The 21,229-nt window shown below is 38.2% G+C and overlaps 1 pseudogene; it reads right to left on the minus strand.

Moving 5' to 3' along the window:
* Positions 1-1,045: 1,045 nt before the first annotated feature.
* LOC146323043 (glycerol-3-phosphate dehydrogenase, mitochondrial-like) lies at positions 1,046-19,719 on the minus strand (annotated as a pseudogene).
* Positions 19,720-21,229: the final 1,510 nt, after the last annotated feature.

Consider the following 21,229-nt stretch of genomic DNA (forward strand, 5'->3'; position numbering starts at 1 on the left):
ATATTGATGTTTTACATCCCTTCAGACTACAACAAATACATAAAAAGGTCTGTCCAAAGGTATTTAATTAGTTTTTGAGTCTGAGAAAACCAGTAAAATTCCATAATATAGTGTCACTAAACTATCTCTTTAACCAAATCACACATTTAGGCTATTCTATCTGATCTCCTTTTGATAAATAATGTAATTTTTTTTCACTTCCATTCACTGAACTTCTCTTGAAACTGTTTGGAGCCTCCATGCGTAAGCCCGCATCCCACTTTGTTTTCATGGCAGTTAGTGTTATAATACAGTGCATGTGCACTTTAGTTACTAGGCAGCATTGTTGTCAGTTGTTAGCTAGCTTGGGTAACACTTAGTTAGCCTGTGTTGGACAGTAATGGACAGTGGTGGGCCAAAATAGGTGATTAAAAAATAAATAAAACATTTACATTTTGTAAGTTTAAAATTACCATAAAATATTTCTAATTAATTAAAAAAAAAGGATCAGAACTAATAAAACAAAGCCATGGGATTTAAATTATGTGTAGTTCTTCATTTTTGTGAGTTTAACAGGTGTTAGATCGTAGTTTGGGACCTGTCACATTAACACCTGAATGTTTGTTATATCTCGTCATTAGTACGTTTAATCTTGTGTGTCGATGAGAGTTGTGATTAAAGGTTTGGGTGGGCTGCAAAAGAGTTCCAGAGTTCCAGATTTCAAATCGGAAGGTGGCATTTTTAAGTCTTGCTCATAGTGTTCAGGGAGTTTTCCCTGTCCTGAAAAATGTCCTATTTTACTTTTAAGAGACTGTTGTGGGTCCCTTAAAGTTTTCTGGGGAAATTGGTCACTAAGGACCTTCTCGAAACTCATAAGAAAATACAGTAGTTAAGGGCAAACACTTAAGAGATTAAAGGTTTTTCCCTCATAACATCCTCAGAAAATCCTCATGGTTTTATGCAATTAGTTTTTCATCAGGTATCCTTAAGAGAAACCTTAGCCTAAGTGGTTTTATGCAACAGGTCAAAGGTAAGCCTGCATGATAATCACTGTCATAATCACCTCCTATATCCTGGCTGAAGTAGCTGGGTAGCTGAGGGCTTCAGTCAGGATGAAGTTGATGTCCTCCTCCACAGTGACGCCTTGCTGTGTGTGGGTGTGTTTGAACATCCTTTTCCCAGTAAGACGATGACGTGACGGGATCCAGGAGCTCCATGTATGTCAGGACTGGAGGTGTGTTCATGCTATGTGCATGGGAGGAAGTGTGGGGTAAGGAGGGGGAACAAACAAGAAGACTGCATTAACCTTTGGTCTGCTGGGGAGGGGAGGGCACGAGCGGGCCGGGCTGGTTGAAGGGACACCCCATAATCAGGCTCCTGTCAGCGCTGTTTCCAGGAGATTAATTCAGCTGGTTTCAATTCCAGCCGCTGCTCCCCTAGCCTCAACCCGGGGTGCACATATTGTCCTGTTTAAAACACATGCACGTGGCACTGACTCAATTTAACACAGGCATAGCTGAGGGGGGAGGCTGGGTCACAGGAGTTGCCTTCCTCCCTTGCAAACACAAATAACATGCATCAACAAGAAAGCAGAAATCCCAGCTCTGGCCGAGGCAGGGAGGAATCAAATCAGAGCGGAGCTGCAACCTCCACAAGAGGAAATGATGTTTGATCAGGCTGGACCACTGAATGACACTCAGGAGATGCAGGCGATGTAAATATTCTTGCACTTTATTTTACAGTACACATATAACAAGTCATACTTTGTGTCAAATTAGACATGAACTAGAAATACTATGTTCGTTATTAGACAGCACAGGGCCCTTATTAGGCTAAATTAGAGGTTAATTAGGGACACATTACAACAGAACTGTACTGCAAACTAAAGTGTATTATTTCCCACTGATAGATCCTTATTAGACTTTCTTAGAGGGTAAGGGTCTAACAGTGGGAGACAATACACCTGTCACACATGTGTCTCTAATTACCCTCTAAGGAAGTCCAACGAGGGTCTAACAGTGGTAAATATCACATTTTAGTTTAAAGTACAGTTCTGCTGTAATGTATCCTTAAATACCATTTCAGAAAGTCTAACAAGGGTCTAAGGAAATAATACACTTTAGTTTACAGTACAGTTCTGTTAATATTTCCCTCACTACCCTGTAGGAAGGTCCAATAAGGGTAATATAGAACATATCTTTCCTAGTTTTTGTGTAATTTAACACAAAGTGAGGCTTGTTGTGTTTAAGTATACTGTAAAAAAAAAAGTGCAATCAAAAATTATTTCATTATGCTACGACTTTTGTCATTTCTACAAAGCACCTGCTCTGAACCACCCAAACCAACAGAGCTGCCAGACAGTGCCTGGTTGTTGTGGCCAGAGGATGAGGACTCTCTACTGGTGCTACTAGCTAATGAACTGATGAGACGGCAGCGCTAAGGAGCAGGTGATACAGGGGGACAGTGACAGAGACGTAGGGGCCCACCGTTAGTTACCTGTAATAGCCCGGGATGACGATGTGCACCCCAGCACTGGGCTGACAGATGTCGGGGTTCTTCTGATCATCCATTTTCCGCAGCGCGTCTGTAAAAGGTCCCGTGGCATTGATAACACATTTGGCTCTGACATCAAATTCCTGCCCTATGAAAGAAAACAGCATCAATCACCAGGGGCTATTCATCTGTGGCTGGTGACAAGCCGGATTATTAATTTATCAGCGAACGCCCCCCTCTCTCCGTAATAGAGTGGCTCGAGTGTGTCCATGGGAGACTTCCCAGGATTGTAATTAATAGGAAACAGACATACCTAATTTCCCTCTTGCCTCTTTGTGTCACAGAGTAGCTCAGTGGCAGTGACTGAGGGAGCCTTTTGAAATTGTGGAAGGGAAATGTTTGTTAATGTGATGCTTGATGTTGACGAGCTACAGTATATAATGGGACGCATATCAAAAGATACCATGAGGATAGCAAATGATCTGTTTTGACAAGAAGATGAATGACGGACAACCCTTTCTAATTTGACACGAGGTGCCGCCACTGCTAAGAGAGAACAAGAGGAGAAATGGAATGATAAGTCCAAAATTCACAGATTTTTTTTGCAAGGAGGAAGAAGAAAAAAAAATAGAAGAAAAGACAAAGAAAAAAGCACAGATGACAAAACTGTTTCTATTATCCTTTCAGTCTAAGCCCTCCCTATGTGAGGCCCTCCTCTCGCATTATTAAAGTGAGACATCTCCTCCAAGAGCACACTTCCATCTTTTAAAACATCAGGGGGTGGTCATGTGTTGAGATCCTCAAATCTTGGTTATTCATGAAATGTTTCAGAATACCATCTTTTACCCTTAACTGCTTTATTCTTCCAAAGCCAGCCCTATGCATGACATTTAAAAGGTAAGTAAGGCCATTTGGAGTACGCTAATTCCGTCTTATGTTCCTCCCTACAAGATCTGAAGCAGCCCTCTACACCATAAAACGCTTATAAAATATTAAAAGCCCCTGCATTAGATGTGCAATGACTATGTGCAAACTAGCACTGAGTAAGAAGTGCTAGGAGGGCCCCCGTTGTGAGAGTGGGAATAGAGTGAGGCAGGAAGGAAGGAAGCGGCTTTTGTTGGATTTACCTGTGATCACATCCCTGCAGAGCGCTCCGCAGACCCTCTCCTTCCCCGTCTGAGGGTCTGCCCTCTTCAGTAGGTGCACCACTTCAGTGTAATTGGCTATGGCAGCCCCATACCTGGCAGCAGTGAGGGCGATGGCGAGGTTCATTCGAGCATCGTTGTGTTGTCCTGCAGCGGGGGGACAGGACCAGAGCAGGGGGATGTGAGTCACCCCGAGCCTGTGACTGGTGGTATGGAAGTGTGTCGGAACCGATATGTCACATCTGTCCCTGTCACTTTGCATCAGCGCGATGGCTGCTCTGGCCACACAAGGAGCACACTTAAAGCCACAGTGGCCCTTTGGCCTGAGAGTGGGCCCCCCGACCGCCCCCTCCCCTCCCCTCTCTTCTCCTCTCCTGCTCTGGGAAGGGGAGCTGCTCCTCGGGAAAAGGCAGGGAATGCAGGGATAAGGAGCAGACGCATCAAAGCCTTAAAATATACAGAGTGCAGAGGTAGGAGCTGACGAACCTGTTGTCTGACAGTGTGTTTTCTTGCTCTTGTTTGTAACACACGATTGTTCCTGCCTTTAGAGGATGCTCACTTACTATTAATACATTAAATTATGATTTATTATTGCTATTATCAGTGATGCACAATATTGGATTTACCAATGCAGATAGCTGCACATATTTTTTCCACCTAATTGCAGAGAACTTTATCTTGCTTTTATCACACCTACTCATATTGTGATAGCCCACTGGCAAATGCAGACATAAAAGGCAAGGCTTTTAAAAATTGCAATCACTGCAAATGGCAACTATGCTATGTGTTTCAGAACCTTCACAAAACCTCTACACTACAGACATACTTGCATTGTGTGTGCATAAGTAAAGTGTCATCTTATCATCCTGTCAAATGAGTAGAAATGTTCATTTCCAATATTTCATTTTACAGCCTAAGACTGGGATTAACTTAATCTAATATTATTGCTAATCAGAGTTTAGCAAAACTAGATTCAAAATGAGCAGAACTCTGATGCACAGAGAAAAACTAATTTCAGTTTAGTAAATCCAAAGTTTAGTGATGGAAACCCAAACTAAACAGAGTTTAATCAATATGGAGATACTTGCTTACCCAAATTAAAATAAATTTGTGGGTATAAGAAGGGAGGGCTGGGCTGGGGGCTAATCCCTAACAAAACATGACATTGTTTGTTAGCTAGCCTGCTCATGATGGCTCGGTGGAGAATTATTTTGCTCAGTCCATGTCAAAAAAGGCAGCTATTTTAGAAGTTAAACCTCCTCAAGTGTAAGTTTAAAGCTAATACTTGGTCACAGTTTAAAATGAACAGAATTATTTTTTGTAAAAAAATTTAAGAAATTAAAAGGATGTTTAAATTTAGTCTTTTTTCATTTTAATCTAGTTTAAAAGTTTGGTGCTAGATAAATTAAAGTTAAACCATGATTTAATCAAGGTTAAAAAATAATCCTTGTTGGTGCAACTCAGCCTTTAACCACTGATACAGATGACCAGCTAATATTATTGTGCATCCATAATTATTACAGATGAATATTTTTCTATGGGCTTCCATCTTCATGTTCACATAACTCCTTTTTTTCCACATTTAACTTAAATAGGAATAAAATAAGTACAAACAACAGACATTTTTAAAAAGGAAACCCACATCAAATGATCACTGAAAACAATCACTTCCACTCCTGATAATCACATTCTTCAATATGTCAATATGACAGAAAACGGCTCTTGACAGCGCCTGATCTGCTTTTCCAGCTGCAGATCCCCTGGCAGAATCCTTTTAATGAACAGAGAGATCTAATATCAAGATTTATGGATTAATCCCTCTTCAGCTCTAAAATACCAGAGATCTATATTCAGAGTCACAAGGTCACAAGTTTTGTAATTTAAATGAAAGGGTCTAAAAGGTGACAAATGAACAAAGCCCGGTTTCATTAGGAAGTGATTCTTATGTACATCTTTGAAGATTTATTGCTGGACAATCCCTTGGTTCAAAAGTAAAGAGAGAATAGAGATGATTAATCACTTTTAATGTTGGTGTCTCGGGTGACTTTCTTTCTATTTGTTATTGCCGGGGAAGTTCAAGTCCTCATTGTTGGCCGGGGAAAATGTTGCTACTTTGCAGGAATGAGCAGGGTCCTTTGTGCCCTGATTTATTTTACATTTGAGCGACTTGAGGCTAGCTAGCTGGTGGGCTCTGCTTAATGCTACGGCATGCTGGAAGCCATTCCCCCCACTACGGGAAATAAATAAATAAATTGAAAGCAAAGAGTAAAAAAAAAACACAAAAAAAACCCCAAGAAAACAACAGATTTAAAGGCCACATTTTAGAATGAATTACATACAAGAGTATGCACCCTGCCATGATGTATTAGGAAGACCATGGAACCCACTTCTTCATCTCTGTAGGGTGAATGTGACCATTATAGTATGTGGTTAGCAAACTCATGCCACCGGTGGTGTGCGTCTGCATGCATACACACGCATGCACACGCACGCGAGCAGCCCAGGCTTGAGAGGGGATCGGCACCAGTAGGCAGTGTCTGATCCTTGGTGATTGCTGAGCCTCCTGATGACCTTTGACCCCGTGATTCACAGCTCTCTGTTGCAAGCCTGTCACAGATTGGCACCGGGCAAAGAACAGGAGCATTAATACTACATTAAATGTCAGGAATTCAAGGATTAGTCAGATCGCGGTGGCAGGATTTATGAATGAACGGCATAGCGCATAGGCTGTAACAACCTGACACACTGATGAAGATAACAATAATGATGATGATAATTATCATCAGCAATTAAAAGCTAAAATGGCCGAATGACAGAGCAAAGCTAAATGAGCATCAAAGCTCCCTGAGGAACAGCTCCCCCTCCTCCTCCTCCTGCTCCTCCTCCTCCCTCCCTCCCTGCCATCCCACCCCTACCTCCGCTCCACTCGGCTCAGCTCACACCAGCACTCGTTCCAGCCTCCTGGAGGTACAAAACTCAGTGGAGTGAGAGGAACTCTGCGGCTGGACAAAATGCTGCAAAATGACAGGGACAATAATGACAATGAATTTCATGTCTCGCAGTCATAGAGCAGGAGATGCTTGGCTGGGCTGACTCGTCCAATTAAATTGTTACAGGTAGAGTGGGAGATTAAGTTATTATCCCAGATGCTTTTGTCAATTACTCCTCTAGCACAAAGAAGAAGGGCACAGTTGAATGGTATATAAACACACAACAGGAGGCAACATTTCCTCCAAACTATAAGAGTTTAGATACAGTGCTGAATTGTGGCTCAATATTTCATTCATTCTCGAGAACTGGGACCAAACCGTATTTTAAGGGGTTTTGATTTATACTTTTGAATTATGCTGGGAGAATATATTTTAAAAGATCAAACTCTCAGCTATTAAACCTTGTTTAATCACATTTTGTTACAAACTGCTAAGAGTTCTCTTAATACTAACTGAAATACACATTTTTAAACTATAATTTTTATTTAGCTTTGATTTAGAAGGGCAACAGAGTTTACATGTTTTGGTTGAGACACATCTTATAGCAATATTATTTAATTAATTTGTCAAACAATAGAAAGTTTAACCAGGAAGTGAGACAGGGGTCCTTGGGGGGTGTAGCTAACTCTTTTTATGCCCAATAAAAGCACGTTTTTGTAAAAATGTGTCAGAGTAGACATTAATCTGGGACACAACTTTAAAGGGACAACTTTTTCGTAAAAAGAAAAAAAAAAGGTGAAAAACAGGTGATTATGAAAGCACATTTTTACACATATGTTATCAGTAGTTTTTGTTCATTTTAGATTTTGAAAGCTTTAAAAACATTTTTAAATTGTTTGAATTTATGAATTCTTATCTGGGACAAATAAAGAACAAATTTTGACCCCCAAAAAATTGGAATTAGAGTGTTAGCATTTGGATATGGGTGACAGAGTGATTAGAATAGGTGATTTATAATGTGTGTAATACTACAGAAGTAGTAGTAGTAGTTTATTTCAGTCACAAAAATATAAATACGTAACAGAGGGTAACAAAAAAATCATTAAATTGAGCGAAAATGTGTGGGGTGAAGCATTAGCTCATTATAAGCGTACCTTTTTTACATATCATGTTCTAAGGGGCAACACCTTAATCTAAACAAACAAAACAAACAAAAGTAGAAGTTTCAAAAAACAAAACAGAATGAAATTACGTTCCAGACATTTCATACATAATGTTCGTACCTCATCCTTATGCTGGTTTAAAACCTTATTTCTAGACATTTTTAAAATGTACAAAGTGAACTACACATTCTTAATGCACATCTTTCTTAATACATGTTTGTTCTTACTCTTTGTTTTTTAAACATACCTGCTCCCCTGAGCTCATACTGGCTCTCTCTAATTTTAAACAGCTTCTGAGTACAGTGGAAATAATTAAATGTGTAAAAACACTATCTTGGTTCATAATAATTTGATCTATTTGTTATTATTATAGCTCTCTTCTGTAGCATTAAATTGGATTTGTGTTAAGTTTTGTATGTGGTTTCCCTACATCTCCACACAGTAGGTAATGTATGATGAACAGTACAGTATGTATAATGAATTCTAGTTCAAGATATCTTTGGCTTTATATAATATTGCAATGGTTTTAGATCAGTTTTGCTTTTACATTATTTAACTGTAGTTAATAATCATTTATCCTAATTTTGCCTTGATTGTTTATGTCATGATTACCAAATGTTAGCCGATAAACTTTGTTTTCCTTAAGTTCTATGGTAACTTATTGATATCAAGCCATTTCTTTAAAACAAGGGCGTCAAAGTCATTTAGTTCATGGGCCACATGCAGCCCAATTTGATGTCAAGTTTGCGGGACAAGTTAAACCACTGAATAATAACCTATAAATAACAGTACCTCTATTTTTTTTTAAAGTGTAAAGAACATTCTGAAAAAATTCACAGGGTTAAGGTTTATAAAACAGATGATGATCAGTAATAGCAACAGTAATTTGAACAGTATAAATCAGGAATATCAGTGCATTTTATCGACCAGTTTTTAATGAATGACTTTCACACTTTGCAAAGTCATCCAGGCTGTTTCTGGCCTGCGGGCCACATGTTTGACACCCCCATTTTAAGACTTTGAATTCCTTTTCCCCTACATTCAGAAGCTTTTCCAGACAATTTTCTGAAGCAATATATATCAGTATCATCAGCTAATAAAACAAATGTTAACAATTTAGACACTGCACAGGTATCATTTATATACAGTACAAAGATTTTAGGGCCTAGAACTGAACCTTGTGGGACACCACGAGTCAACTTCATCAAAACTGATTTGATAATCAAATATTCAGACAACATCTGCTGTTTGTTTTTGCAAGGTTCCTTCACAGTTTCTGTCAAATTCAAGCACTTTTCAAGGATATTCAAGGTGCTTTTTAAGCTGAATCAGATGTTTTGGTGCTATAAACAACCCAAATTATATTTTCTGATAGCATTCTTCAAAAGAGTGAAAAGTTTAAGGACAGTTTCATGATTCAAAATGTGTCACCTGTCTGTAAGTAGACATGACATCCTATATAACCTGACGTATTTTATTTCTTTATCTAAAAAGCAAACTATTTAGTCAGGTAGCAATTCATTATGAAATTAATGCAACTTTATCCAAAATCCAAGCACATTTCAAACCTTGAAATCACTTCATCGCCAGCACTCTGTACAAACCTGATTCTGAGTTTATCAGCTCGCTCCATGAGAATATTAGCGTTTGTGATTTATGTGTATGGAGTCTGACAATCTGTTTGTCATTTCTTACCTACTTTTGTGTTTGCAAAGACTACATTTTCTAAGGCTAAAGGATGTCTACATGTTGAAACTATCTGACCATGATGGCTTGAAAAAACCTGAGGAGATGAACCCGAGCAGTCAAAGCCCGATCCCCAGTAAAGAAGGTCAGGACGGAAAATGTCACTGCCATAATGTACCCAGTTGCGTATGGGGAAAAGGGTGGAAAAGACAGCTCGAGGAAAATTAAATACATGTAAGCGGTCTAATGTTTTTAATTTTTCTTATTCCTTTGTCCCTTCTACACTGATTACAATACAATTATTTCTTTAATTAATATTATAAGACTGCAAATAGCTTTTCATGTTTTGTCTCCACATTTTGCTGCTTTATAGCAGTACAAAAGAAAAAAACTGCTAGTATAAAACTGAACAAATATAAATAGCTCATGTAAAATACCCCCCTCTCCTACTTACTTCTGCTAAATGAATAAGGTTGACAGATCACTGCTCAGATAGTGGCCATATTCCCTCAGAAGTATGTTGCCTTTTTGCAGTACATGGGAATCCACATATCCTCAAATGCTAAATGAAGTCTGACAGATAGCCTAGAGAAACAAAGTTGGGAGTTTGCAGCTACAAGGGAGACCTTGAGTGAACAGGACATGCTATGTACACCCTGGCTAACAATCAACATATGCTTTGTTTTTCTGATGCCAACACGAGGCACATATAGCCTGGAGAAAGACGGATCCTGGGACTGGTTGGAACGCGATGCCTACTGGCTATTTTCTGTTTTAAAAAAAATGCTCTTTCTAATTTGTTTACGCTCGCATAGACAGCAATTACACGGCTCTGTGAGACACAAGATGTTTTACTTAGAAGGTATGAGCTAGAATTTAAGATCACTGGCAAATAATAACTATAAACCCATTTTTAAATGTAGTTTTTCTCCCTGGTGCCACACAGACTGTCATTTAAACACCTTGCTGCTCTCACTTTAACACCTAATTGATCTAAAATTTATAAAGGTTTATGCAGTGGTGTTCAGAAACTAAGTGCAGTTACTCAAGTATTGTACTTAGTATTGTACCATTCTCTGCTATTTTATACCTCTACACTACTACTCAGAAGCAAATACTGCACTTTTTACTCCACTACATTCATTCAATACCCTTAGATACTCATGACTTTGCAGATTTTGATTGATAATACAAAATATAATCAATTAATTATGATGGGTTGTCGTAGATGAAGATAAGTCTTTACTGATCCTCAGAAAGGAAATTCACAAGCAGCAGTTTATAAAATAATTAAAAATAGCTCCACCTTCACCAGCTGACACATTAAAGTCATGAACACATTAATACAACAGTGATCACAATCTAATAACATATATACTATATATATGATTCTGAAACTGAGTACTTTTCATTTGGATTACCTTTGATTACTATTGATTAACACATTTTGAATAACAATAATTAAAACCTTAATTTGTATCAGAGTATTTCTACACTGTGATCCCAGCTAACACATAACATCCCGATAACCTTCCTTACATGTTTCTATTTGGTAACCCTCCCACAACGTTTTAAGAAGTTTGTGCAAATGTATTGGTGCAATGTAAAAAAGCCCAAAATATTCTGTTAACCCATGAAGTAACGTTTTTTGGGGGATATTTTTTGTAACGTTTCCTTGCTTGTTGCCTTTTAAAATACCCTCCTACAACATTTTAAGAATGCTGCACAAATGTACTTAATGTTCCAGGACTCTAACCTTTACATTAGCATAACAAAACTTTCTGCTGTAAGAAGTGTGAAGGGGAACATTCAGCAAACTGTCACAGAACATTCTGGAAACATAACTTTGTCAGGAAAAACTCCTTTTAACATCCAGGGAACGTTAAGGGGAAATGTTCAAGAAACCTCTCTGGAGTATTTAACTAACTTTCCCAGAACGTTCTGGAAACATAACCATAACATTAGTTTTACATGAGGCAAATTCATGATTAGAACTACATGGGAACATTAAGGGGAAACATTCATGTAACTTTCCTGGTACATTCAACTAACCTTCCCCAAATGTTCTAATAACGTAACAACTTTTGGTTTTACATCAGACACACTTTTAAACATCTAAGGGATGTTACAGGGTAATGTTCAAGTAACATTTTGGGAACATAACAAAACTTGTCGTTTAAATATCAAGGGAACATTACAGGGAAATTAACCTTCCTGGATGACTCAAAAAAAAAAAAAGGAAGAAAAAAAACACAAACCACTTTAACATATAAGGAACATTACAGAGAGAAATTCAAGTAACCTTCCTAGAACATTCAACCAACCTTCCCAGAAAATTTTAGGAATGTAACGTTTTTTTCAAGTAGGAAAAACTTACCATTTTAACAACAAGGGAACATTATGGGGAAATATTCGGGAAACCTTTCTGGAACATTCTACTGACGTTCCCAGAACATTTTGGGAATATTTTGTAATAACAAGATTGTTGTAACATCATCTTAGCATCTGGGAAATGTTAATAGGAAACCTTCCAAGAACATTCAAAGTAGGAAACGTACAGGGAAATGTTAAAGTAACCTTCCTAGAACATTCAAGTAATCTTTTGGAACATTTTGGAATACACCAGTGATGCTGTTTTCAAATAGGAAAAACTTGCTGTTTCAACATCTAGAGAACATTACAGGGAAACGTTCATATAACCTTCAACTAACCTTCCAAGAATGTTTTGGGAACGGAACAAAAATGTTGATTTTATGTCAGAAAAATTAGTCTTAAAATTCAGAGATCATAATACAGGAATGTTCAATTGACATTTCCCAAACCAAAAACAAACGTTCCTAAAACATTTTGGGAACCAAATTTTGCCAGGTTTTTTGTTTTTTTTCCTACTTTTACTTCAGTGAAAGATCTGAGTACATCTTCCTAACTGTTCTTTGACAACACAGAGCCCTTCAAATGCGCACTCAGCTCCGTACATGTGTTATATTTAGGGAAATCTTTTAATCTCTGCAGACCAAACATATGATGTTCTAAAAGTCAAATCACAGAACATACATTCCTCACACTTGTTGTTCAGGAAATACAAGAGAAAAAAAGTTTTGTAATCACACCAAACAGATAACACGACAGATTGAGATTTCTACAATTTGCAGCCAGATTGCTGCTTCCAGCGTCTCCAGCTGTGATAAGTGCTATAATTTTTAACATTGCACAAAGTGATTCATACACATCCATGGTGCATAGTAATGCGTGCAGCACACTACTGTTCAAGGCTCTGGGCATCATAATAAACAAGGGTTTGTCTTTAATGAGGAGGAAGAGTACAAGAATCACCACCTTGCAATACCAGGAGAAATACGACATGTTACCACACTCTTTTATTCCCTGTGATCCTGTCTGCAGCTTTCTTCTCTATGACAGTGTTTGCAGCTCTAAAACGGACTTTATTTTATGATAGGCTTGAACTCTGGTGCGACTGATGGTCGTTGGGTCAGATATGGCTTTGTGCGAGTGAAGGAGGGGTTCTGGGATGGTGACAGGCAGCGTGATGAGTTAAGACGCTGCCACGGCCCAGCAATGAGAGAGAAATCAGAAAATCTCCTATCCCCCCCTCTCAGTAATGAGCCACACCTGTACACTGCTTTAAATACCAGAGAGAAGCTTTAAATGTCAGGTGCAATTAAAGCTTATGATTCAAGGCTGCACAAATCAAATCAAGGCCCCTGAGTTCACCCAAGTCTGCGAGAGCAAAGGCGAGATGGTGCAGAGATGCCATGGACCACTCTCCTCCCCTGCCTGTACACTTCAATGGGCCTCTGAGCCCAAAGGTGATTGTAAAGTTTACTACCATTCTCCTGAACTTCTCCATCTTCCCAATGCCATGCCTTTATCAAGGGAAAGGTTTACTGCTCTTTTCCTAGTATATGAGGTGAAAAATGATCAGAGAATAGATGAAATGAGGTTTTATTTGTACACTTGAAGCATTAAGGACAGGGGTGCTGACAGATACTGTAGGTGATAGTCAACCGACTGGACTGGACGTGGGCTCATTCTCAATTTTTTCTCATTATTGAAAAATTTAATGAATTGTGTTACCGTGTCTTGATAAATTATTTAAAGTTTAAATGTGTAAAAATTAGTGGGATCTTTTGGCATAATATAGCAGGAATAGAATATATCATAAATATGCCGTCATTAGTGTACGATCACCTCGAAATAATAATAATTGTGTTTTTGTTACCTTGGAATGAGCTGTTTCTATCTACAGAAAGAGAGGGTCTTCTACCATGTAGGCCGCCATGTTGAACTGTCATGTTTCTACAGTAGCCCTGAATGGACAAACACTGGCTCCTGAGCTGGCCTTTCCTGTTTTTTGTGAGTTCCCTAAATCATCTTAGGTTCTCCTACAACAGAGGTCAGCAGCCTGTGGCTCAAGAGCTGCATGTGGCTCTTTTGCCCCTTTCAAGTGGATCCCTGTGGTTTTGACAAAACGGTGCTTTCTTTAACATTTTAATTTTCATTAATTACTACTGTTGTTGGCCTAAAGTGATTCTAACAGTCTCCAGTTGTAAAATGTATAGCCTACACACAAATACAAATTTTAAAAACTTTATTTTGTCATCTAAAATGTTTTTCACAGCTTTCGTCTATGGTGCAACACTTTTCCCTCTGAATTTTGCTGGTGGCTAGTCTTCAGTCTCTCTAGGCTTGGTATGGATGCCAAACCCCCCCCCCCCCCCCCCAAAAAAAAAGTCTCAGAGGAAAATAGAGAATTTATTAGTTCTGGACAGTGACACTTTTTTTTTCTTTTTTGGCTAATATGGCTCTTTTGATAGGAAAGGTTATTGGCCCCTGTTCTTCATGGTTGGGAGTGGAGAGTGGAGCAAAGAGTATTCAGTCGGTTGCAATCTGCAACCTCACCACTAGATGCCACTAAATCCTTTTTTTTTTCCCCAACTAAAGCCTAAAGATAATCAATTGACTATCACAGAAGACAAAGAAAACCACCAATAAATCACATTTGAGAAGCTGAAACAAGCAAATTTTAAGCAGTTTTGTTCATAATGACATAATTGTTCAGCTCTAATTTTAATTTCGGGATGCTCAATGTTGGATTTTTGCAGATATCTGATATTCAGATTTTTTTTTTAATTCATTTGAACTGATTGCCAATGCTGATAACGACTGAAGCACATATTTTTTTCTCATCTAATTACAGAGAACATCAATTCTCTCCTGTAGTGGAATTAAACATTTTAATGTTTGCTTCACTGGAGACTTTTTGTCTTTGTACTTCACAAGTTTGTCGTGATGATCAGAATGATGGCTTTTACGATGAGAAAATAAATTTGTATTGGTGAAGGAATGTGATTTGGCTCCTCCTTTCATGACCGAGAGTGAGCGATCATTACAAATAGCAACTTTGCTATTTGGACAGTTTTGGACACTTAAAACCTCCACGCCTCAGATATATTCATATTGTTTGTGCTTAATGAAAGTGTAATCTTATCGGCCTGTCATATCAGCAGAAATGTTTAATATTTAATGATATTTAATTTTAAAGCCTTTATTAGTTAATGTCAATATTATTGTGTGTCTCTATTTTAATTCTGACTTCAATTCAGCCTTTAATCTAGATTCTTAAAGTAATAAATTAAACACAATCTATGAACGTAGTTGAATAGCAGTGGCAACCTATTACAATTTAGCTCGTCCTGCTGGTATCTGAGCATTTTATTCCTTTAATAAGTACCAGAATTTAATTTCCCTGCACTTTTGCACACAGGTTTTCCACCAATTTTGAAATAAAAACAAATTTAAAGGTTCTACCAAGATCTACTAAATATTTCTTTTTTTCTTTAGTTTTAGGTTGTTATAACGTATTGCGTACGTATTTTTGTTCATAAATAATGTTTGTTATTATAAATGAATATTGTCTTTGTCACATTACAATCAAAAAGAACATTTTCTTGTTCTGGATCACAGCTGAAAACTGTGATAGAAAATAAGCAGATTCTGTTTGGGCCTGGTTATTAGTTTATTTTGATGCCTGACATAGATTTCAGGTTTTAGGGGTAAATATTATTGTGACTAGAAGTCTTAAGTTCCCATCTCCATAAACTGTTGCTTTAATTTGCCCTCTGTTTCATCCGCGACATGTAGTACAGTCTACATTTTACTGTCGAGCTGCTGACTAGGCAGTTGCGTTTCCTGCAATCACACTAATTGGTCTCCTCTGCTGCTCACCTCCAGGACCCTCGTATGTTCATACAGATAGCAAAATAAGGCACCTAAAGAAAACACAAGCTGAGAATAATGAGATTTCTCATATACTGTGAAATGTAACAGAAAATGGTGACATTTCAGTTTGAACCTGGGTGACTCGTCTTAAACAATTCACTGACAAAAGAGGACACATGGGCTTCATTCTGCCTATTACTGAGAGATAATTTTATGAATTAATTCACAGTGTGATCACGGCAGAAGTCTGCCAAGTTGTAAGATTTCTTTAAAACAACTTCAGAAAATTCCAGGCAGGCAGTCATTCAAGGCAAACATGTCACTGCTTCCCGTGAATGAAAAATGAACATGGGAGGGTAAATAAAGCAATATGACCAGAGGGACCAGGAATTCTGCGGATAAGTGTCAGCTGCGGAGAAAAAATGAAGCATTTACCTGTTTGTAATCCAATTTCATGATGGCTTTCTGTAGATATCGGACTCCTCCGTGAATGAGCTTGGTGCTCCGGCTGCTGGTGCCTGATGAGAAATCGTCTCCCTGCACGAGGGCAGTTTTGAGATCTGACAATAGGAGCCAAGGAAACACATCAACATTTGGATACTTATTGTCCCAAATCTTTAGAATGGATCAAGATGCTACTCACATATGCACAACTTTCCACTGTAATATTCATGACTAGAACAATATTGTGAGGCCATACATATTCCATTGGTTAAAAACAACAATCATTTCCACCAGTGTGACAGCATGAATCTCAAAAAGGAACTGCATGTTTTGAGCACGCGGTTATAGAAGCCAAACAAACCAAAGAATATCTAGAAAACATCAGTTTTCTTCTGAACATTTTTGATTTGAGGGAAATCATATGACTTTCATAACATTTTTAACACTGAAATCGCTCTTTACTTTGCCTATTAGAAGCTTCTTTGCCGTCCCAGATGGTCTGTAAATCCCAGTTTTGAAAAGAAGAAAGGAAGAATAACTGAGGATTAGAAGAAAGGGTTTGAAACCCCCCCAACCCCACCATTAGACAACACGAGTAAATAAAGGGGCAAAACACATTTAAGAAGCCTCCAACCAGCAGCATAGATAATTGATTTGGTATGTAATGGTAACCACAAGAGGCTGCTCTCCCTCACTGGAAGGGAACAAAAGAGTTATCATTTATTTTTTTTTAGTGATTGGACTAAAGCCCGTGGACTTGTTAAGGGGAGAAATCCTCCCAGTCTGAACATGCTGCTGCTGCTCTAGACTTCACAGCAGACGAGCGAAGCGCCTTACAGATCGAGCCCCAGAGAGACGGCTTGGAAGCAACTCCATCACAATGGCAAGGAGGTTATGCAACACCAGGATGGAGAATGCCCATTTGTGGTTGCAAGCAGGGGCTGAACAAGAGTCTGCCATGAAAAATCCTCTCAGAAAGCTGCTCCCCAAAAAAAAAAACGATGGAGCTGAGGGAAAAAAATGGGATTTATCAGTTACTCTGCTCATGAATCCTCAACATATTCATAGTACACCAGATTAGATGTTATACTCATAATTTTCTGTAAAAACAAATAAAGCAGGTAATTTGCTAGAGTTAAACCATAAAAGACTAACACCAGCAACATGTTAGTTTGTCTCTCATCACTTTCTGACTTCTTCACCATGGTTTTTGGGACTCTGGGTCTAAGCACTTTGATGCCAACTAGGTCTGCTCCCAACCAAAGATTTACCTCGTTAATAGTATTTGTTGAGTTAAAGCCAATAATTTACTAGTCATCACATGTTTATCATATTAATTTAAAGTTCCATGTGTAAGATTTTTGGGGATATACTGTCAGATTATGGCAGAGATGGGATACAATATTCATAAGAATGTTCTCACTAGTGTATAATCACCTGAAAATAAGAATTGTGTTTTTGTTACCTTAAATTTAGCCATTTATATCTACAGAGGGCTTGGGTTCTCTTCAGGGGATACAGTCTTTCACAACAATTTTCGCTAGCTTTGACGGCAGTGTAAGTTTTTCTACAAGCTTCGAATGGGAACGGAGATGAGGTGTTTACAATCTGCAAGCTTACTGCTAGACGGCACAGAATCCTACACAATGGTCCTTTAATTATCTAAATATATATTTTTTGGTGCATCAGAGAATGGTTTGAGTTCCAGGGCTGAGAGAGAATGTAAAGTAACATTGGTATCCCTGTGTTATATTACAGAGAACTTCAATAGCATCATAATGAGGCTTTAAAATATAGATTTTACAATGGCTACAAAGCGAGCAGCCTGCAAAAACAGCAAAACAGGTGCTGAATGAATGGCCTTCATTGGCCTCAGGCGGTACCTTGGCTTTTCTTAGATACAAGTAGGGAAGAAGGAAAAAAGGTTGGAGATCACTGCTCAAAAGAGTATTAACAGCAGCAGGATGGTGCATGAGGAATTGACTTTAAATAATCTACAGTGCCCATGTTCAAGGTAATGAAGGAACATCACTGATACGTTTTTAATTTGGAAAACAATGTTGATGGTTTTTGGCTCAGAGGAATAATATATATTAAGATTTGGTGACATAATAACAAAAATATAGCATGTCAACAAACTTATGTGGTTGGAACAGAATTTCAATATAAGCTAAAATCTACGATGTAAATCAGAAAGAGCTTTTCTTCTATTTATTAATACAAGTATGAGGTTACTGAACACTAGCAGACTCAAACTAAATATCCTCCTGCTTGGATGAACTCCAGCTCTTTTTTTTCTTAAACCAAAGGACAAAACCAACTTATTCACAGTGAGTGCATCTAACGTGAGTCAGAGGCTCCTCCTCCACAGTAGAACCCATTAAACTCCTGTGAGACCTCTGTAAGGCCACTATCTAAGCTCATCCACGTAGATGTTTTTTTTTTTTTTTTTCTACCTGTTCAGCCGCCTCCACATGCGACACACAGGCCTATAGCATCCATGCAAAAGAAAACCAGTCATCCATTTCATTGTCATGTGACTCCAGGGGACAGTACACATTAATAAATGTGTTTCATTATTATGCATATGTCTTTATATTCCTCATGATGGATTTAGGAAAAAAGAAGCCATGCATTTTCTGTGACAGAGCTGTCAGACACCATCAAGCAATAAAAAACAATACATCACATGCTTATTTATATTCCACGCCCAATAACATTTCAAAATATTGTCTTTCCAGATTAATCACAAAATCTGCATGTGGCACACAGACGGGCTGCACTGACACATGTTAACAAGCAAACTTGACTAATTGCGAGACGTGTAGTTAGTAAAGAAGATGATGGCGCAGGATTATCTAAAATAAGCAAAATAGAAAAAGACAAATGACAGCCATTCTCAAGTTCACTGCCGCTGTTAGTCATGTACACATTACAGAGGCACCATACGATCCACCATCTGTTAGAAGGAATAGTGAACAGGATGCTAAAATTAGTCCTTAAGTAGCTTCTGATTATTTATCCTATTTATCGTCCATGTTGCATCAAGTAAAATTATGTTACAAGTATAATCCATATCTAATACACCTTAAATTTTTATTCAACAAACGCAATCTGAAGCCTCCTAATTATATTAATAAGACTTTGTTAACAACACAGCACACTAACATCGCTCTGCAACACTTGAGAGAATCTCACCTGTTTTCTCTTGTTCTCTGGCAGCTGAGTGAAGCTATAAAATGCAAACAAGCCTCCTCCAGCAGTGACAGCAGCCCCCATTACTGCCTTGTGGAAGGCTGTGCCTCCTCCTGCAATGCTCAGATACAGCTGCTCGGCTGGTGATCAACAGGAAAAAACAGGGAAAAGAGCAGCAAAGATTGTAGTGTAGGTAATACTTTGCTGAAACAAAGTGCATACAGAGGGCCAACTTATCCTACTTTTCCTCCCTAAGTCTGCAGGCCTTTATCATGCCTTCATCATGGAGACGTGAAGTGGTGGAAATAGTACTGTACTTAAAGGGATAGTTTGGATTTTCTGAAGTGGCGTTGTATGAAGTGCTGCTCTATAGTCAGTGTGTCACTTACAGTAGATGATGATTGGCAGACCCCCTGTTTGGAGCAGCAGCAGGAGCACTGTCATCAGAAGCTGAATAATGTACTGCTGTGGACAGGGTCAACAGCAAAATGTGTTTTAGCCACTTAAAAACATTTATATAAATTTAAGTGTACACTAAATTTAACCTATTTTCACTGTTTTAACTTGCTGTCAGCCTGCAGTTATATAAGGCAAATATCACTCTCTCCAAAGCCGCCACACTCCATTGGCAAAATCAGTAACTGGCTAGTTTGTTTGTCAGTGAATCTGAATTAAGCTCTTATAACATCAAAGTTACACAGTAAAACAAAGAAACTAACTGATCGAGGCAGGGGTAGACCCCTTAACACTTTACCCCTTAAAGTGTACTACAATTTTATGATACTTTATACTTACTGTCAACAATAATTCTTAGAGGAAAATGTTGTGCACTGCATTTATTTTAGAGGTCATTTCACATAGTTAATAATTACTTTCTGCAGATGCAGATTTGACATAAAACAACATATGATAAGATTATCAAATAGAATGCACTGTAAAAGGTGAAACTAGTGGTTCTCAGCCTTTTTGACTTGTGTGTTGTTGAGGCTCATGGTCATGTTTTCAGGTGTCTGTCCTCAAACTCCCTCAGATTTATCATGTGAAACATGGGAGGAGGCTGACGTAGCATGTTGGGATGCACCTGACTAAACTACCCATAACTTGCTCCATTTTGACCAGCTGCAGTAGTCTAATTCAGCTTACACACTGATGCATTTGTGTTGGCGATATCATAATATCATACATAAACAGAAGATATTTAAGTGCATAATGAGTACTTTTACTTTGATATTTAAAGTAGCTTTTGCTTGTGATATTTTTGAACTGTTGTATTGGTACTTTTACTTCAAAAAAGAATCTGAATACTTCATCCACCACTGGAAGCATGACTTGTAGGGCTTTAATGATTGATTAATCTGTTATTTTCACAATTGATTGATGAATAATTTAGTCTACAAAATGTAAAAACAGTGAAAAATATTCATCACAATTTCCCAAAGTGTCTTCAAATTCCTTCTTTAGTCTGACCAACAGTCCAAAACCCCAAAACTCTTTATTTGCTATCATAAAAAGCAGCAATTCCTCACATTTAAGAAGCTGAAACCTGCAAATATTTTAATTTTTGCTTGAAAAATGACTGAAATGATAAATCAGTTATCAAAATAGTTTGGAATTAATTTCTCTTGTTCGATTAATCAATTGATTTACTAATCATTGCAGCTGACAAATGCTGTGCCTACGAAATTTACTTTGTTGTAAACAATATTACCCTTTCAAAGCTGCCCCGTCTGCTGATGTAGAATCAGATCAGCCTCTTTACACCACAGTTTGAATGGTGCACTTCACTAAACTGAGGAGAAAAAAAATCCTCCCATCCAGCTGCTTAGAGGAGAGAGCCTTGCAGCTTAGGCAAAGCTTTATCCAATTCCCTCATCATCCATTCTAGGACACTTTAGTGGGGCCGAAAGGGAGTCGCAGAAAATTCCAGTACAAAAAGAAATCAGCCACAGTGTTC

The sequence above is a fragment of the Lutjanus erythropterus genome, chromosome 8, assembly GCF_056507025.1.
Source record: "Lutjanus erythropterus isolate fLutEry1 chromosome 8, fLutEry1.hap2, whole genome shotgun sequence".
NCBI classification, from domain to species: Eukaryota; Metazoa; Chordata; class Actinopteri; order Lutjaniformes; family Lutjanidae; genus Lutjanus; species Lutjanus erythropterus.